Source organism: Aythya marila (genome assembly GCF_965140915.1).
Source record: "Aythya marila genome assembly, chromosome: 17".
Classification (NCBI taxonomy): Eukaryota; Metazoa; Chordata; class Aves; order Anseriformes; family Anatidae; genus Aythya; species Aythya marila.
The window spans coordinates 12,297,447-12,315,452 of record NC_139058.1 but is presented as its reverse complement, the minus strand read 5'-3'; positions in this window follow the sequence as shown (position 1 = coordinate 12,315,452).

Genomic DNA, 18,006 nt, shown 5'->3' with positions numbered 1-18,006 from the left:
CAGATGCAAAAAAGAAGGGGGTGTTTAAAGGACTTTGTGGCAAAGGATCCTCAGAAAGATTTTCAGTGTATCAAAAAGAAAAAGTACACACACACCTCCATGTATACACACACAATGGAATCAGAACATTTACTATGAAGTTATTTATGCAACCTCTGTAGGCTTAGTCATAGACAAAAACATTGCATCCATCTGTCGTGCTGGATCAGATAACTGATCCATCAAACCTAATAAGTGCTTCTGGAAAGGAGAAAAACATTCTCGCTTAATTGTGCCTCTTAAAGACACAGCCTCTCTTCTCACTCTGAGACAGAGAGAAACAATCAAGGTCCAAAACATCTACAAGTTGTCAAAGGTTTCCTTCAGGTCTCTTGAAACACGCAGAGCAGCAAGAATTAGAGAAGAACATGACATCCCAGGCAGAAGGGAACTGAGCAGCCCTGACACACCTCACAGCAGGTCTCGGGATGTCTTCAGCCCAACCAAAATTCCTGGTGGCTTCTTCTCAGGGATCATCTCCATGGTCCACACAGAGGCAGGAGCAGCAGCCATGCCCCTGCCCTCCCACAGCCCCCGTGCTCCCCCAGGTGCCCCTCCAGGTCTGTACACAGCTCTGCAAAGCAGAGCAAAACCTCAAACCCTTTCCAGGTTTGGGAGGAAGCTTCCAAAGGGGCTGCTCAGCCCAGCCCGGCAGCCTGGGCAGGGAGGGAGCCTGCCGCAGATGCCTTCAGTTTTCCCTGAGGCTCCGCACCCGCTCCCCCTGGGCTGGCAGCCAGAGCCTACAGCTCGGAGGAGGGCAGGGGGACCTGGCGCTGGATGGGGGTCCCCAGCAGGCGAAGCAGGATGGGGCAGGGGCACCTCCAGCCCCGTCACACTCCGAGCACCACTGCTGGGGGCGAGCTGGGGGCACAGGGGACCAGAGCCCCCTCCCCAGCTGCAGGACCACGCGCACCCCCTCAGCCCCCCAAGCCCTGCTGGCTGCCTGCAGCTCCTCAGCCCTCGGTCTCCGGCCGGTTTGCCACCAGAGGGGGACAGAGCACTGCACAGGGTGGCCGGCCCCGGCAGCCAGCCCACGGCAGGGCGAACCCCCCCCCCCCGCCACGCTCCTTGGGGTCAGCGGTGCCAGGAGGGATGCTCCGGGTACCACGGCGGGTCACCCCCACTCCATCCTACCTCGTGTAGCCCCTCCAGGGTGACACAGAGCCATAAACCCCACCGAAAGGCGGAGGGGAGGCTCCACTTGCTCCTCACCCTTCCCCACCTACACGGGGTGCTGGGTGGGGGCCTCTCCTTCCTGCTGGCAAAGCGACTGGGACAGCACGGCCCCATCCCACGCACCGCCCCCTGCTGCCCCCGACCCCTGATCTTCACCTCTGCACCATGGCACGATGCTCTTCTGCATCGCCATCCAAGCAAACCCCGCAAATAAAGTTGTTTATTTAAAAGCAGCTCTTTACCATAAGTGACAAATCATTATTTAATTCCTTTGGTACTCATGGAAATAACATCAATCAAAATGAATGCATCTGCTAGCTAAATATGAATGTAATCATCCATTAAAATGTTAACATTTATGAAAACTGTTTATTAAAATAAAGTGATAAGAATCTCATTGTGATTTGACAATCAGCTAATGTCCCCTTAAGGCAGAATTGGAACACTTGATGTTTGGAACCAGATAACATTTTAAATGCCCCATCAGCTTATAACTCCAGTTATTCTAAAGCGTGATTACGCCTTCTTACAGCAGCAGCAGCCTGGAAGAAGAGGGCCTTTTAAAAAAAAAAAAAATTCTTGTGCACATACATTGCACAAACCTTCCTTTTTCAGCCATGTGTACATAAACCTAAATCAGAGAAACAGCCAAAGAGGTGAGCACATGGAGGTACTGACATTATACCAGGTGGTTCTGCCCCACCGCATCTAGTAGGGGTCACAAAATATCACAAAGCACTGGAGTTGAGAGCAGTTTTCCTGCAGGCATAGAGGCACTGGGAGAGGCTAGCAAAGGAGCATCCTTGCTACCCAATGGTCTGTGCCCAGGGAAATAGTGACGGGATAAACGAGCCATCCATCCATCCAGGCGTGCATGCAGTACATGGATGCCCTGCAGACTGCACTGTGTTCTTGTCCTTGTGAACATCCCAGCTGCTACATCCATTTGGTCGTGCATGCTGGAGTCCTCTACCTCAAAACCAACCTCATTTCCTTTTCTGAGAAGGGAGAAATTATACGTGTAGTTAGATAACACTTAGCTGTAAGGCAGGCTTGACAACTACAGGCAGGTTTCATTTTGAGTCATACTTTCAATTAAGCACTTATCAGGTCTGCTTCCTTGTACACGAGCCTCAGATCCCCAAGAAGTTTGCTGTGTGCTGAGAGCAGTGTACAGGAACCACAGTGTGTTCATTGCACAGAGATCTTTGGTCTTCCCTGTTCCTGCACATTTTCAATTTAGATTCACATGAGACTGCGACAAATCCAGTTGGCACCTGTTTGCTACATCTAGCATTTCTCCAGACAGCTCCAAGGGGATCCAGTCACTGAGCTCCTACTATGCTTTAATCTCCAGACTCAAGCTAGCTCAGGCAGATCTCTGTAGAAATCTCAGATATGCAATTGTCCTTTGACAGGTGCAGTTTGATCCTAATGTACTATTTCCACTGCAATTAATAATGAATCATAATGCATATATCTTGCAACAACTAGCTCAGGAACTAGACTATTTCCGACACCCCTGAAACTGGTAAGCTTAGTCATGAAGTCCTCTGATGAAATATCAACCTCTTCCAATACTGAGTGGGAAGAAGGGAATTTTGTGTCTTAATCTGTTTTAGTATGCACTCTAAAAATCTTGAGGATACTTAACACATAAATAAGGATGTTCTCTATAAATTTCTAGGTTTCTAACTATTTCAGTTGAATTTAGTAAACAATAGCTCCGTAGTTCCCAGTCGATTGAGCTATAAACCCCCAATCACCAGCAATTCATTACATGTTAGCTTTAATAAGATAGATCCAAATTCCTGTGATAACCACGAGGAAATCGTGAGAGCTGTCTTTGTTCTGGAGAATTTCCACTATCACTCAGCATTAGTCAAGCACTAATGGACATTAAAAAATAAAGAATTGCTGCAGACTGTAAAAAATACATCATTTCAACTTTCCCATGTGACTGAGGCCTTGAGAAATTGACTGACATAGCTATAACAAAATAATTAGCCTGATATAGCTGTGCCTGTATAACTTCTCCACATGGACACTCTATTCTAAAATTTAAGTGACTTTATTACAGGATAATTACTCAAGGACTTTAGTCCAGAATGAGATTCTGCACAGGAGAGTTTTGCCGGTGTGGCTCTAGTGATTTAAATTCACCATACTAGGCAGGTGAATTTTGCTGTGCAGACTCTCAGGAGAGTCTGCCAGCAGTATTAGATAAGACATCCCAATTCTGTACTATCTGAAAACTGAACTTCTGCACTGCACCGAGCGCAGCATGCCATTTTGCATGCACTCTCAAGCAGGTAGGGCATCTACCTCCCACAGGAACATCTTCTAGCACCGTGGAAGGGAGGGAAGGCAGATATCATGCAGCTGTAGAGAAAGAAGTGGGATTTGGTGAGCAGAGGGTCACATTTTTCAAGTGTGCTATCAGCTCTATTTTCAAACACGAACATTGGATGTCCAGCCTTTCCACCCACTTGCCTGCACTTCTGGCCAGAGAAACACATCTCAGATGCCAGACTTGTTTTCCTTCCTGGTGTTCCACTAATGCTCTTTCAGAAGTATGCAACCCTTACACGGGTTACATCTGGCCTTTGAAAAATGCTGCGCTCTTAGCACATGATATCAATGCGTGCTGTCAAAGCCTCAGTCTTCAGCCCTCTGACCAGCTGCTGGCTGTCATCCTGATTTGGCTGAGTCACCCAGGCCACAAATGATTCATTAAAGCCACCAAGGATCCTCACAAGCCGCATTCTTTGAGCGAGACTTCACACGCCTCCATTAACAAATGTCATGATTCAGGGTGTGGAGACACGGTGAGAACCTCAGACTTGGGACACCCGAGGGATTCCTCCTCCTCGCACTAATTAGCTCTGCTACGATCCAGCGGGTGCTAACTACGGCAGCACAAACGAGCCACGTCTCGCCTGATCTCAGAAGCAAGCGGCCCCAGCCTCTGCGCAGAGACCACCCGGGAGTCTTGGGTGCTCCAGGCACAGAGTCATTTACCATGTGTTTGAAATTGAACTAGTGGAAAGATCTTGTTCAGTCCCAAAACACAGCTGAGCTAACACGTAGGAATCAAAGGAAACAAGCAGTCCTATTAACAACAGAATAAGTGAAGCCTGGCTTGCTGCGCATTTGTCTTTCAAAGTTGAGCTCCTCTGTGGATTCCTCCATGCCCAGAGGACAGAGTTCATGCCTTTTCTTCAATGGACAAAGATTTAGCAGGGTCTCCCCTGCCTGTACAGTGTGGTACATTTCCCTAATTGTAGAACTCACTGCCCTTATCAAATTTGCCTGAAATCAAACAAAAAAACCCTGTCCCCATTGGAAATACTAAGCACTACCCATTGATAACTGCAAACAGACTCAGAAGATAGGAACACAAGAATGATTTTATTTGTAGAAGTTCAAGGTCTTCAATTCATTTAATCCCTGTATCTAAGACTTTCTGGGTACACAGGCAGGTGAATTATTATAGACTGCTCCAGCACTTCCCCATCTGTCAGATGTGAATAGTATCTCCCTGCTCTACACTGGTGTCATGAAATTTTAATATAATAATCATAAAGGCATCTCAAGACCAGGACAGAATATTTATGCCCAAATCAGTTTTCAATGGTAGTAAATCCTCCCATTTTAGCTCCACTTGAAAATGAAAAGGCTTGCTCATGGAAATGTATGTCTCCTCAACAAACAGAGGTTTGGCTCCACCCGTTTAATGAGCGAGAATTAGGAAATGCCCAACATTTGGAGCAGACGAGTACTGGCCTTTAAATGAGATGTGAACCAATCCACAGGATTGCTCAGGGGAGGATTGGGCTGAACCACAGGGATGAATTATTTTCCTGTGAAACTGCCCTATTAGGCCCCAAATCAAGAGTAGCAGCCATACACAGAGCTTCCTGTCTCTAATGAACTTTCTTGAAATTATTCCTATTTTGCCAGAAGTTTTGACACTCCCCATACTGGGCTCCTACTTGCACCATAAGCAGGTTTTATTGTCACAACGAAAACATATAAGAGGTTCTGCAGCAATAAACAGAAAGGAAACACTGAACAACTTGTGCCTTGCAGCTAAGTGTGATCCAGGCTCCGCTGCAGTCAGAGCCAGGAGTCCCGCTGACATCAGCGAGGCAGGGATTTCGCTCCTGGAGGCTTGTTTGCACTTGTGTTTTTGTGCTAAGGAGGCTGGGAACCCATGCTCGATAAGGTCAAGCAGGTCTAACGGGGGCGATGCGATGCTCCTCTCCCCTTTTGAGTGCAAGGCACAGCGCGGGCCACTGCATGTGCCTGCATGTGAATTATTTAACTGTCCAGCTGGTTATAAATAGCACAGCACTCCCCTCGCCTTTCCAGCCTCTGTTGTTAAATGGGCCGTCAGAGCCCAGCCAAGCGCCGAGGTCACAGCCTGGGCTGCACATGTGGCCGGGGTGCGCGGGATGCCAAGGGCAGGGAGCAGCATGTCGCCACGAAGCCCGGTTCCAGCACGATGATATCAGCCTGCTAGAGAAAAGTGAGGCAAACTGAACATTATGGAGCTGCCAAAGAAAACACTGTCTTCACAATGAACAAAAGTCTGATTAATTATTAATTGCCTGCCAGCTAATTAGCATTCCCTTGGGCAGCTGTCTACAGAATGCCTTGTATTTCCAGCCCACCCCAGGCCAACATCAGCTATGCAAATGGCTCTGGAGCGGAGTTAGGAACTGATTTGTTGCCTGAAACAAGTTGCTGCTCTCCCCATCACCTCCTGCCACCCCTTCTTCCTCCACCCAGGGGCTGGAGCTCATTACAGTGACAGCTCAGAAGAAACTCCCTGTTCTGATGAACCTCTGCCATTCCTGGGCAGCCTGTGCTTTTCCAAGGAATTCAGACATCTCCCACCAGCCTTCCTAAGGCGAGGACACCCATGGTGCCCCGTGCTGACAAGCCTTGCTTGGCTGCTACATGGCCGGAGAGGAGGAGCAGCAGCTCCAGGCTGCGAGGAGCTGATGAGTGACAAAGGCAGGGACCACATCTTGGCTTTAGAGCTGAAGGCAGCATTTAGGGAATTCTTCGTCAGCTAATGCTTGCGTTCAACCCCTATTAACGTTAATGGGACTTACGCACATGCATCAAGGGCAAACAGACCCCTTATGAAAGCAGAAGCATAAATTACAGCTAAGTACAGGCAGAGCAAGCCTTCAAGTTGCTGTTTTACCATGCTAAGGATGTACTTTCCATTTTATACCACAGCAGCTTTTTTTTTTTTTTTTTTTAAATGGAAAGAGCCAATGCAGTTGGTGAAAAACTGCAACAGAACATGGCAGTATCTCAGTCTGCCATCACACCGATAGGTAAAGGCTACCCAGAAACCTCTCCAAACTAGGATACTAGTATTACAATTCCAAGACACATAACTCAGGGACATATTTATCATGCTGCCTTTGCAGTACAGACAAACCCTAATGTGGATTTGCCATTCTCCCTAAGACCTTCACTCAGCCTCTGTACTCATAGCTGACACCTGAGTGTACTCAGTTCTCATCCATAAGATGAAAACGCGCTTGGGAGCTTAACAGGACAGCAGGCAAAGTTCACAAGGAAAGATGAAGAAGGAAACAAGGATCAACTAGAGTGGTCTTAGGTATCAAGGCTGACCATCAGCAACCCAGTGTGCCACAGAAGAGGAGCTGACCTGGAATCCAATGGCAGTAATGGACATCTATCCAACATCTTCACCAGAGTCCAGACTGACTCTCCAGGTCCAGAGTTTTGAGGAAAGATCACGTCCTTTTCAGCAAGACAAAGGCTGCCATGGCAATTGGAGAAGCTTTCATTCATGGGAGCGTAGGCTCATGGGACAGAGCCGTTTCCTAGTTTGTTTATACATTTGCTAGCACAAGGAGTCCTACATCTAAGACTGTGCATCCCAGCTGCAAGTAAACATCATAAACAGCCTGTTTTGCTGCCCAAAGCCATAAGATAAGTGCTGATGCAGCAAGACAACAGAGATAAGGAGGGCAGTTGTGTTCAGGCTGAAGGGCCATAACACCTCCGTGGAGTTCATATGTTTTAGGGCAAGGAACTTGATCTGCCATGCAAAAAATGACAAGCCCCCATTACCACAGCCAAAATCTTATCCTACAAGGTTTACCATACCTGCCACATAGCTGTACACCCCACTGTGCCAAGAAGGCAGCACATCTGCGGAGTACAAACCCACTAAGTTACAACTCTAGACATGGCATAACCCCCTGGAATATACAGGCACTGCAGAGGAGCAGAAGGTGTTTTTGTAGTACCTGTTAATGGCTCTGCAAAGAACATACAGCCACAATGCACAGACAGATTTTTTTTTTTTTATTAGACTGCATTTTCCTCACGTACTTGAGTTATATAAAGTACATAAACTCATAAAGTCCAACTAAGACTAGCATAAATCAGAGAGAGCACCGCTGAAGCCAATACAGTTGCACTGGGGTGAAAGTGGCATAAATCAGAGCCTGATCAGGTACACATTTTCTTTAAGGTAGACAGACCATTAAGTGGCTTACATAGACTCCTTACCACATTACAGTTCTGTAAGGTAAATAACAGCCACCGTGCACTGTATGTAATGAATTGCAGCCTGCAATACACAACAAATGGCCATTTTTCTCTGGGAATCTCAACTCTGAGCTCTGAGACCAAAAATAATGGGCAATATTCTCCAGCATTCATGTGTGACATTCCCATTAGTATTAACAGGAGGTATGTGCCCAAAGTCAGGATGCATTCATCAGCAACCTGAATTGGGTATTACGGATGCTCCTGATCAATGTTCTGCTTTCCTCCCCAGCAATGATCCTCCTAGAGAATAGCCACAGCTCTTTCCTCACCTTTGCATAGCACTTGCACAGGAAAACATGTATACAGTGGCAGGTAGAGCTGGAATCAGAAGCAGGGCAGCCTTGTACCAGTTACCTCTGAATGTGACACACCCCCTCCCAGAGTATCCTTTCTCAACCTCGCACACTTTCAGGACTCGAAGGCCAGATAGTAGCTGGTAGCTAAAGCCTGAAAAAGGTGAACGGGGAGGCATTAAGTGACCACAGAGCCACGGGGCTGATCAGCAAGAGTTAGTGAAGCTGAGTCCCTGACCTTTTACTCAAATATTCTGTTACATGCTACCACCTTCCTATATTTACCCTGAAAGGCTGTAATCTCCAGTGAAATAACCAGTGAAAGAATATAACAGTAAATTAAGAGATGAATTTTACAACATAAATGCCCAACCTGCCTGCTTTCCTCCCCCCAAAAAGGCCTCTGCACATGTGTTTCACCATTCTCTGCTTATTTTTTGAATTACACTTCAAGATGACTTAAATATAGAGCTCAAGCAGGTGCAACAGGCAAACAAACTGTAGCTGACACCGGCAGAGTGTGCACGTGTACACAGCTTCATTAACAAGAACAAATTGCTTCCTGCCCTGAATTGCACCTAAGGAGATCCATAAGCTGGTTCAAAACTAAATATATGCTGCAGCATATGTGCTTGCTAAGAAGATCATTAGAACATAGAGCTTAGGGAGAGTGGTGTGGCATGAGAAAATAAATACAATATGCAGTGGAATCTGTGCAGGAGGCAGGGAGTGAAAGACAGAGGCGATGCTATTCCTGGCCTGCCCAAGCAGAAGGACCTAGCACTATGGAGTACATCACAGATAACCAAAGGATGAAATTCAGTGCCTAACTTAAGCCATTAAATCTCAAGATTTTGGAGGTATGAGCTGTGCAATTAAAAGAGGTGTTTTTAACAAAGACTTACATCACGACAGTAATACCGAGTGCTTGCAGCTCTGAATGCAGGGGCTTAGTCCCAGAGTTACTGGTCTGTGGATAAAATGCCCGAGTGCTCTGTCCATACCTTTGACAAGCTGTAATTAGTATAATAGAACAATGTAAACAGGACTCCGAACTAAAAGATAACTGACAGTGATACAATAGAGGGGGATCCGGGGAAGCTAATCCAGAAATTCAGTGTGCCCCCCCCCCCCCCCCCCCCCTTAAGCAAGGAATTTGAGTGCAACTAAAAATAGAAGGTGAGACTATCTGACAGCTAAATTGCCAGTGGTAGCTTAGCATGGATTCAGTTACATTGCTCAGCGACCCTTAGTGAATTAAATAGATTGAAATGCTAATGATAGAGTGAATTCCCAGTACAGAGGTAGAATAAAGTAGTCAGATTATGTTTCAGACAAGGTGAGTTCAATGGCAGCAGAGAGATCAGAGTTTGTTTGGATCAAGGGACAAAGGTAATTTGTCTAGATCAAGGCATAGAGATGCTGCTTTAAAGCTGCTGGGCTCCCCCCACGTTGAGTAACACTCCAGAACGGCGCAGACCTGTCAGCCATTTCAGCGACTGTTACTGAGCGTGATTTCTATCATCGCTGGAACATTTTTCACTGGTCTCAATATGTTCTTAATGGCATTGTCATTTATCTCCTAATTAGTTAAATGCTACTCCGATGACAGATGTGTGATGATTCACCTGGGCTGTCACTCAGACTATACTTAGCATTCGCCGTGAAATTTGTTGCAAAGCAGTGCAAAATGAGACAACTGGGTATGCTAAGGGTGTGCTAACTAACATACAGCTTCAGTGGAAACATAACCGTGGTATTTTTTACTCTTCGGTATCTACAGGATCACATACCACGGCATCACAGCTTCAGAAGCCTTCAGAGGTTCATCTTCACTGCTCCTCCTAAAAGTCAGGAAGCAGCATTGCCACTCTGCCAACAGACCTGATCAAATATCTCACCTACTGTTATAGGCACTGTGAGAAACAAAGTTGTGTTTTGGCAGTAGAGAATTACTCTTCTGTATTCCAAGGTAGTTGTGTAGTCATAATAAGGAGAAATGCTAAGTGGACAGTAGAAGTGCTAAAGAAGAAATGATAAGTGGACAGTAGAAGGCCTCACTGTTCCAAAATTAGGTAGAAGCTTGAGAAAAACAGGATGAGCTGTGTGAGAACAGTAACACAAAAATCACAAGTTCTCAAAACATAAGAAAGGAAAAATTAAAGGGTTGAAAAAAAAAAAAAAAAGAAAAGAAAAGAAAAGAAAAATTGTACATATATGCTAGAGAGAAGCGTCAAGTAGCTTGCGAACCTGTAGTACTCAGGCAATGAGGAAACAGGGGAGGTGATCAGGTGTCGGGTAATAGGGAATAAAAGGTTAGGAAATGTTTACTAAAATGTGCTCCTGATCGACAGGATGCCCGCCATTGCAATCACAAATAAAACAGCTTCACAGAAAATCCTGTCTGAAGAACATTGAGATGTTTCTCACAGGCACAGACTGAGCCCAGGCCACCTGCTTAACAAAATTTATACCCTAGGCCAGCAATATCACAAAGTGATACCCACATTGCACACACACAAAATAAGTACTGAGCCTGGAACTCCATCCAGGGTTCACCCATTTAAAACAACCCTGGATGCTCTCCAGAGTGGGTATATTACTACATAAATTCCAAGATCAATTTAGCTTTAAACAACTAATCCATCCCTTCTCATCCAAGGTCACGCAGCAAGTCAATGACACTAGATTAAAAAAAAAAAAAGAAAAAGAAAATGCACTATCCTAGCAGTAAGGACAATTAAAGACCTTCTTGACAAGATAGGGACCTTGCCATCACCCAGAGCTTTAAAAATGAGATTAGGCATCTTTCTAAAGGATGTGTTTCAATTCGCTACCCATGTAATATGGGATAGTTATTCTCATAAGACAGTGACATTGCAACATGTCATTCTACTATCAATCAGTGGTGTCATAATATTTCAGTGTCAGTCATCTGTTTCCATTACAATAAATAAGAATTAGGTAGTCTACTGAAGAAAAAACTATGCAAGTGTAGGTAAGGTTGGGGGAAACGTAACTTGTCGTGCCCGCAGGAGTTTCTTTTGTTATAGCTTACAAAGATGTGAGCAGGAAATACTAGCTCTTCTGATGGCTGTGCTTTTAGTCTAGGAACCAGACCTCACCATCTGGTCATTGGGTTAATTAGTATGTAAGAAGAAAAAAAAAAAAAAAAGGAAAAGAAAATAAGATTTTCCAGAGTGGTAATTCAATTTAGGTTGTTCTGTTCCAGTGCTGAGATACAAAAAGGACCAGTTTTCAGATGGCAGCTGACTGCAGGAATTAGTCCCCCTAAGCCAGGCAGGCTGCATCGAGAGTCATTTCTTTTTCAGACACCGCACATGGGATGGAACCTCTGCCTTCCTCTTCACTGAGATCAGTTCTTGCTTTAGCCTCAGTATTACTACAGAAAAAAAGACCATGTGGGCAGTATTTGGGAACTGCATGAGACAGCTTTGATGACTGCCTGTGAGCCATCATCCTCAGTGTCCAAGGTTAACAAGAGTTTGGGACCAATTTTCCCCTGTTATACCAGTGAAAATCTGATTAACTGCAGTCATTGAAGCACAGAGAGGCTGACAGCAGAGCCTCACCCCTTGTGGTTCCAGGCCTAAATGAGATTCAGCAAGTAGAAGTAATTCTTGAGAAGCAGAGCCCTGATATGCTCTCCATTCATAGTAACAGTCCACTTTATGCCAAGTGACTCATTACCATGAGTGAAGGGAATGTGATTCAACCAGAAAAGTAGATGTAATTTGCATAGATTACTTTCCCAGTTGGTCTCCATGCGGTGGAGTTACAGGGACTGCCTTCACATCAAAAAAGGATGGTCCCATGAGTAATTCTTTGCTTAAGTATTAAGATATAAGAGATTGAAGAGACATTTGGATATGGCAGTCTAGACGAAAAACATTGCAAAGAAGGAAGCCTTTTGTTACATTTATTTCTAGTGTTGTGGAAGGAAAATTAAATTAGTATTTGGAGGATGCTTCCAACACCACTGGTGAAGTGAGGAAGAAATGTTTCTCTTTGTAGTCCATGGATGTCTGTGCTGGAAGAAACAAAGAAGAGAAGGCCTCAGAAAGGAGTCGGTTCAAATATTTGCCTTTGTCCCCCAGCTGGGTGTCATTTGCTTTTTTGTTCAGAGGCAAAACCACAATCATCAGCTTTTGTAGATACAGATATCACTGCAGAGACCGTGGCTCCCTTCCTTAAAGGAGGCAGTACACAGACTCGCTCCTCACTTTGGATTCTGCAGCATTTCACGGGATGAAACTCAAAGATAGCTTTCAGCATTTATGTATCAGACCATTAACCTAAAATGAGGATGCAATTTCACATATAACTCTGCAGTGAAATGTAGCAACTGCAGCCAGTAGTTTATCATTTCTTTCACTGAAGTGCTTACTGGCAGAATTACGATAGGAATAAGCAACTGGTTCCAGTAAAGTCATGAGGACAAACCCAGACTGCTGGCTTTCTGCATAAACGGTTTAATGTGATAGGGCACAGGGAGAGCAGAAGATCTGTCAGGAAAAATAAACAGGAAAGAAAAATATGACTTCGGAATAACTCATCCCAAGTAAATTGAGCTTTCTGAAGCAGCAGCATGCAAACTATTGAGTTTCAAGAGCTTCATCCTGGCTCCAGGCACCATATGATGCTTCACTTGACAAACAAGCCAAGCTCAAGAAAAACAACCTTGCTAGATTAACGGAGCAAGCAGGGATCAGGGAGAACTGCAGTGACACACAGCTCACCGCATACAGTTTGCAAGCAGTCAAGCTTTGGACAAGACAGATAAGCATACAGACCTGAAACCCCAAAAACTTATTTTGGAGTAGTTCAGAAATCAAGCCAACGAATTTCAGGAAAATATTTTCAACAACAACAACAAAGAAAAGCGCACAAAAATAAAAAATCTCAACAAGTGTGCAGAAGCAAAGTTACACCTCCCTACACCAGCACAAAGCCAACAAGCAAATCAGCACCCAAAGAGACCCTCCATCTTCCATCCCTCAACCTTCCATCCACAGGCTCAAGTCTCATGAGGTTTGCTCCATTTCTTATCCTTCTGACCTGGCTCTGAGATGGTTAACTTCCTAAACCTGTGCCACTGGAAGAGGAGGTTCACCACTGCCCTCCTGGAGGACAGATGGGATGTATCATTGAAGGGGTGGATAAAGTTATACCACCTACTCCCTTAATCTTCCAGATCATTCCTCTTGAACTCCATATAGGAAACCAGCTAGAAATTAATGATCATGGAGTGGGTTGATGACAGGATTAAGGCTAATCAGGAAGCATTACCTGGGTAGGTAACACAGGTATGTGACCTGTCATCATCCTGGGGCCTTATAACATTGTGTTTATCAAGCAGGGTTGCTGTGTACCCTACAACCCTATCTGCACAGCCCAGACACTCATGGAAAGAACTATGACCTCCTTCCAGGTGGCTTCAACTCCTTTCTAGGAAAACCAGGGCTCGGGAGATGACAACAAATATCAGTCCTCTCCCAGCACAGAAGCATTCCCAGTTCCCACAGCCCAGACAGCCCCAGAAATCCTATTATTACCCTTCGCATTCTTACCACGCTGTTCAAACTCCTTTGCTTTCCCACAGCACTTTGGCTGTGCTCCCAGCCACACTGGATGTATTTGTTTGTAGACAAGGCCCCACGAGTCCACTCTCAGCAAGAAACATCATGCAGAATCCAAGCACAGAGTGAGGATGCAGAAAAGATCCCAGCTGCTTGAGAGCTGCCTTTTAAAGGGAGGAGCGGCGCCCGTTCTGGGAGAAGCTACAGCAGGAGAGACCACACAGGTGAAGAGATCAGTGCTTACATGCAGAAAGGTGTGGGCTCTCCTTCACAGCTGGCAGAGGTTCAAGAGCTCTTTGGAGATCTTTGTTCTTGCTGCAGGCAAATTGCAGCAGGCCCACTTCCAAGGTGCGCTTAGTAGCATGAACTGAAATGTCAAATGATCCATGTCAGACAAAATAAGCTGATAGTCATGGGTTATTTTAATGTGAAATCAGCTATCCTGCAGCCAATTCCAGATATAGGTAGTCTCTGCTGTGACCAGAATTTGGGAGCCAGCAGGCCCATCCCTAGCAATCTTTTTCCATGTCTTCAACTCCTTTGGCTTGTCCCCCCTCCCGCCCCAGCGAGACGGACAATGCCCAGGACCACACACTGATGTTCTTGCCCTGAGAGTGTTTTGCAGAAGGGAGATGTCTTTTCTGCCCCCTCTCCCTGTGCAGAGGGGCCCTACAGGGACTGTCATGCAGGAACGTGGCATTTCTCGCACTATCAGCTCCTTGGCTCTCCCTAGGAAAAGCTTTGCTAGCCTTTTTTTTTTTTTTTTTTGTCCCTTTCAAAAGACAGGAGGGGGAAGGAAAGCAAGCAAGAAGCCCTTGTAAGCACTGATATGGCCCTGAGGGCTTCTCCACATTAAAGCTGATACAGCAGCGTAACTCCTACAGGCTGCTATTGTGGTCTGTGTTTGCACTCTCTACTCTTTAATTACAACTGTTGTCGACAACAGTTTACAAGACCACTTGCAGCTCTGTCTTGGAAATCAATTCAGATGTCAACAGTTACACTGAGAATGGGCTTAAAGCAAGTGGGTAAAGGCCATAAACTTGACACTAGAAAATCTCCAAAAAAAAAGAAGAGTCAGACTTCTCAAGGAGGGCAGCGGAGAGGCCCCGTGACCAAAGGAGTCTGGGAGACACCAGCCTCTGGTCATCAAAGTGGTGCCTACACTGTGCATGTGTGCACCCAGAGGGTCAGTAGCTTTGTTTTCTTCTGCAGTGATAACATGAATTTATAACATGAATAACTATACATTTCAGAAATAGGATTAAAGCTGTCAAAGTAGCAAAACTTTGTATTTTCGGCTCTTCCGAGGGTCTGTTCCAAGCAGGCTCTGGTTATGAGTGGTAGTGGCTGGAGGGCTCATCTCCAACCAAGACCTCCTGGGGCAGAGCTCCATGAGGAAACAGGAGTCAAAATGTACTAGGTGAGAGTTTACAAATGGGGAACTGAGGCACAGGAAGATTAATAATAATGATACTTATAATTTCTTTAATGCTTTAAGTGGTCCACACCCTTTACAGATGTTGACTGCTCGACCCCCACAATACCCTGGGGAGAGCTCACTGACTATTATTATCCTGTTTTTCACAGATGGGGACAAGGAGGCTGAAATGTGGTGCTCCCAAGGCCAAATAGTTGAGAACTGCTGAGCATAATTCTGTGCTTCAAGTCTGCTCAGGTGCTCCACATCCTGCACAAAAATGTCTTAATAAATCTCCTTCTGACCAAGTAATATCACCAGCACCCCAAGTGTTCACCCTTGCTGTGCTCACTCCTCATGCTTGTCTTACCACACCACCAACTTATTGCTCTGGTGCTGCCCATGACAATCACACATTCACCTGCCTTTTCCCTGCTTTTCCAGCAGAAGGAGGACCATGCAGGGCTGGGAATGGGGCTGAGCAATGATTTTGAGGAGGATGTATAGAAAGAAGGGAAACAGCTACCAGGCAACATTGACATAAGACCGAGTAAAATCAGAGTGGAAGATAACCAGTTTGCCACCAGCAGTGAGCTCCTGGAACAGACCTGGGATAGCAGTAATGGAGGCAAACATACAAGGACAAAGAAACCTCATCCAGTCTGTGTAGCTTTAAATTGGAGCCTGATAAACGTATAGAGATGGTTATCTGGGACCCATGGGATCAGAGCTGCTGATCAAGGAGGCCTCTCCAGCCTGGTGTTCCCTCTGACTTCTGTGAAAGCACCGGGCTGTTCAGCCTACAGCTGCCAAGCTCCATTTCGTTAAAGCTTTGGCTGCCAAACAGAGCTGGGGCACTGAAGTGGTGTCACGCAAATTGCGTTGCGTTTGTCAGCTCCAGCTGTGTTCCCGGTGCCTTGGGAACTGATGCCTTCAATTTGTCCCTTCTACCTGAAGGAGTGCTCCCTTCCTTCCCGTGGCAGGGGCTGCACAAGCACAGTCCCACCTTAGCAAGGCCCTGGGACACTTTGCCACAGCATGCCGGCAGTCTCTTGCTCCGTTGGCACTCAGCCTGTCTCCTGCTGTCACACCCAACTACCCCAGTTCATTTGGCTCTGCTTCTGAAATAAAATAAATTAATAGCAAGTGATTCGTGTGGTCGGCATGCTCCGCAGACACGGATCGTAGCCTCGTTTTATCAGGCTCATGAAGAAGGTGGTAATGACAGCGACGGGAGGTGGTGTGATCGTGCTAAACGCTGGAAACACGTTCAAGAGGGCAGAGCCCCTGCTCCCCTCCTTCCTTGCCAGGGTGCAGACACCCCTCGTTTTCCCCAGAATTGGTGACGCAGTGGGCACGCTCCCAGCCCGAGTGGATGAAAGGGACGGGTCAAAGGCCAGGTCCTCCCTCCTGACCCACGGGGTGTCGGAGGCAGCGAAAACCCATCCATCAGCCATATCACAGAGGGAGCGCTTGGGGCTTTGTCTCCATGGGAAGATTGCACTGGTATCGTTCAGGGTCTGAACATAAATTGCTGTGATCCCTTGGGGCCCTTCTCTGCTAGAAAAATGTAAGTCCTTAATGCCCATTAATTAACTCAAAGTAGGCTTTGCGGGAAATGTGTAGTTTTTACATGAATCAGTAGGTTATATTAAAGACCAGCTCTGCATATTTTATTTGCTGTATGATTCAGCAGATCTCAAGCATGCACTTAACTTTAAACATGCGTTCAGAGTTCTGTGAAGTCAATGGAAGGCTGCTAAAACACTTCCATGAATTGGAGATTATTTAGACTGTGTGATTTAGGGCTAGGCATCTGCAATCAAACAATTCCAATAATTTACCTCATACTGTAGCACCCGAACACATCCTCCTCTCCTTTTGGCTGAAAACTGCTAGCACTATGTGAATAAATAAGTAAGATTCAAGCCTATAGGAGATTCAAGTCTAGCTTGCTTAAAGCTCAGAGGAGCTTTGTGGTCAGAGTGCAGAGGTCTGTGTTGTTTTCTGCAAGTCTAACTCAGCCCCTCTGCAATAAGGACCAATACCCCATTTTTCTGCTTTTTTACAAAGCTGTAGCACTAGCAGATTGAACTGCTTCATGCCAGGAGGCTACAACACACTGCCCAGCTATGTTGGAGAGCTTGTGAAATTGCTGTGTGCATTTGGAAAGCACTAGCAGCACCGCAATGACAAGTTACGCTATAAAGTTGAGAAGAGCATCTCCTGATCATCTGTGCTTTTCTGCCTGCAATGTAGCAAGCGTAAAGCATGAACAAGCAGGCAATTTCCCACAGCTCTGTTCTCCTGCTGTAAGAAGGCAACGTAGGAGGGTCCCAGAAGCAGTAAACACGCAGTCCTTCAAGCTGGGGCAACCTTGCAGCGGGGGGAGTAGCTGCGAGGCTCAGGCTGCTCCCTGTCCTCCCCTGGCCCAGAGCCCGCCGAGCTTTTGAAGGGGCTCCCCTTCCTCTTCGCATGCAGTGTCAGCCATCAACGCCTAACGACTGATGTTTAATCTTAAAATATGACAGCACCGTGCTACACTTATGTGATCCTGTAATCATATCTTCCTACAGATGCCCTTTTCATGCAGCTTAAATATTTTACAAATACATGTCTAAGAACAAATCTACTGCATTAACTCTTGTATAGAGGGTACTTACGTTCAGCTAGGTGGCTGAGATTCCTATAAGTATAATTTACCTTGCAGTATGACAGGGCCAGGCTACAATGCACAGCTTTTACTAGCTAAAATACAATAAAATATGCTAACTGTGTTTCACAGATGAATCACTTCTAAACCATACCTTTAAGTACTGTCTGTCACTGCGTTCCTTATTGTAATACTTTGTGAGAGCTAGAGGAAAAG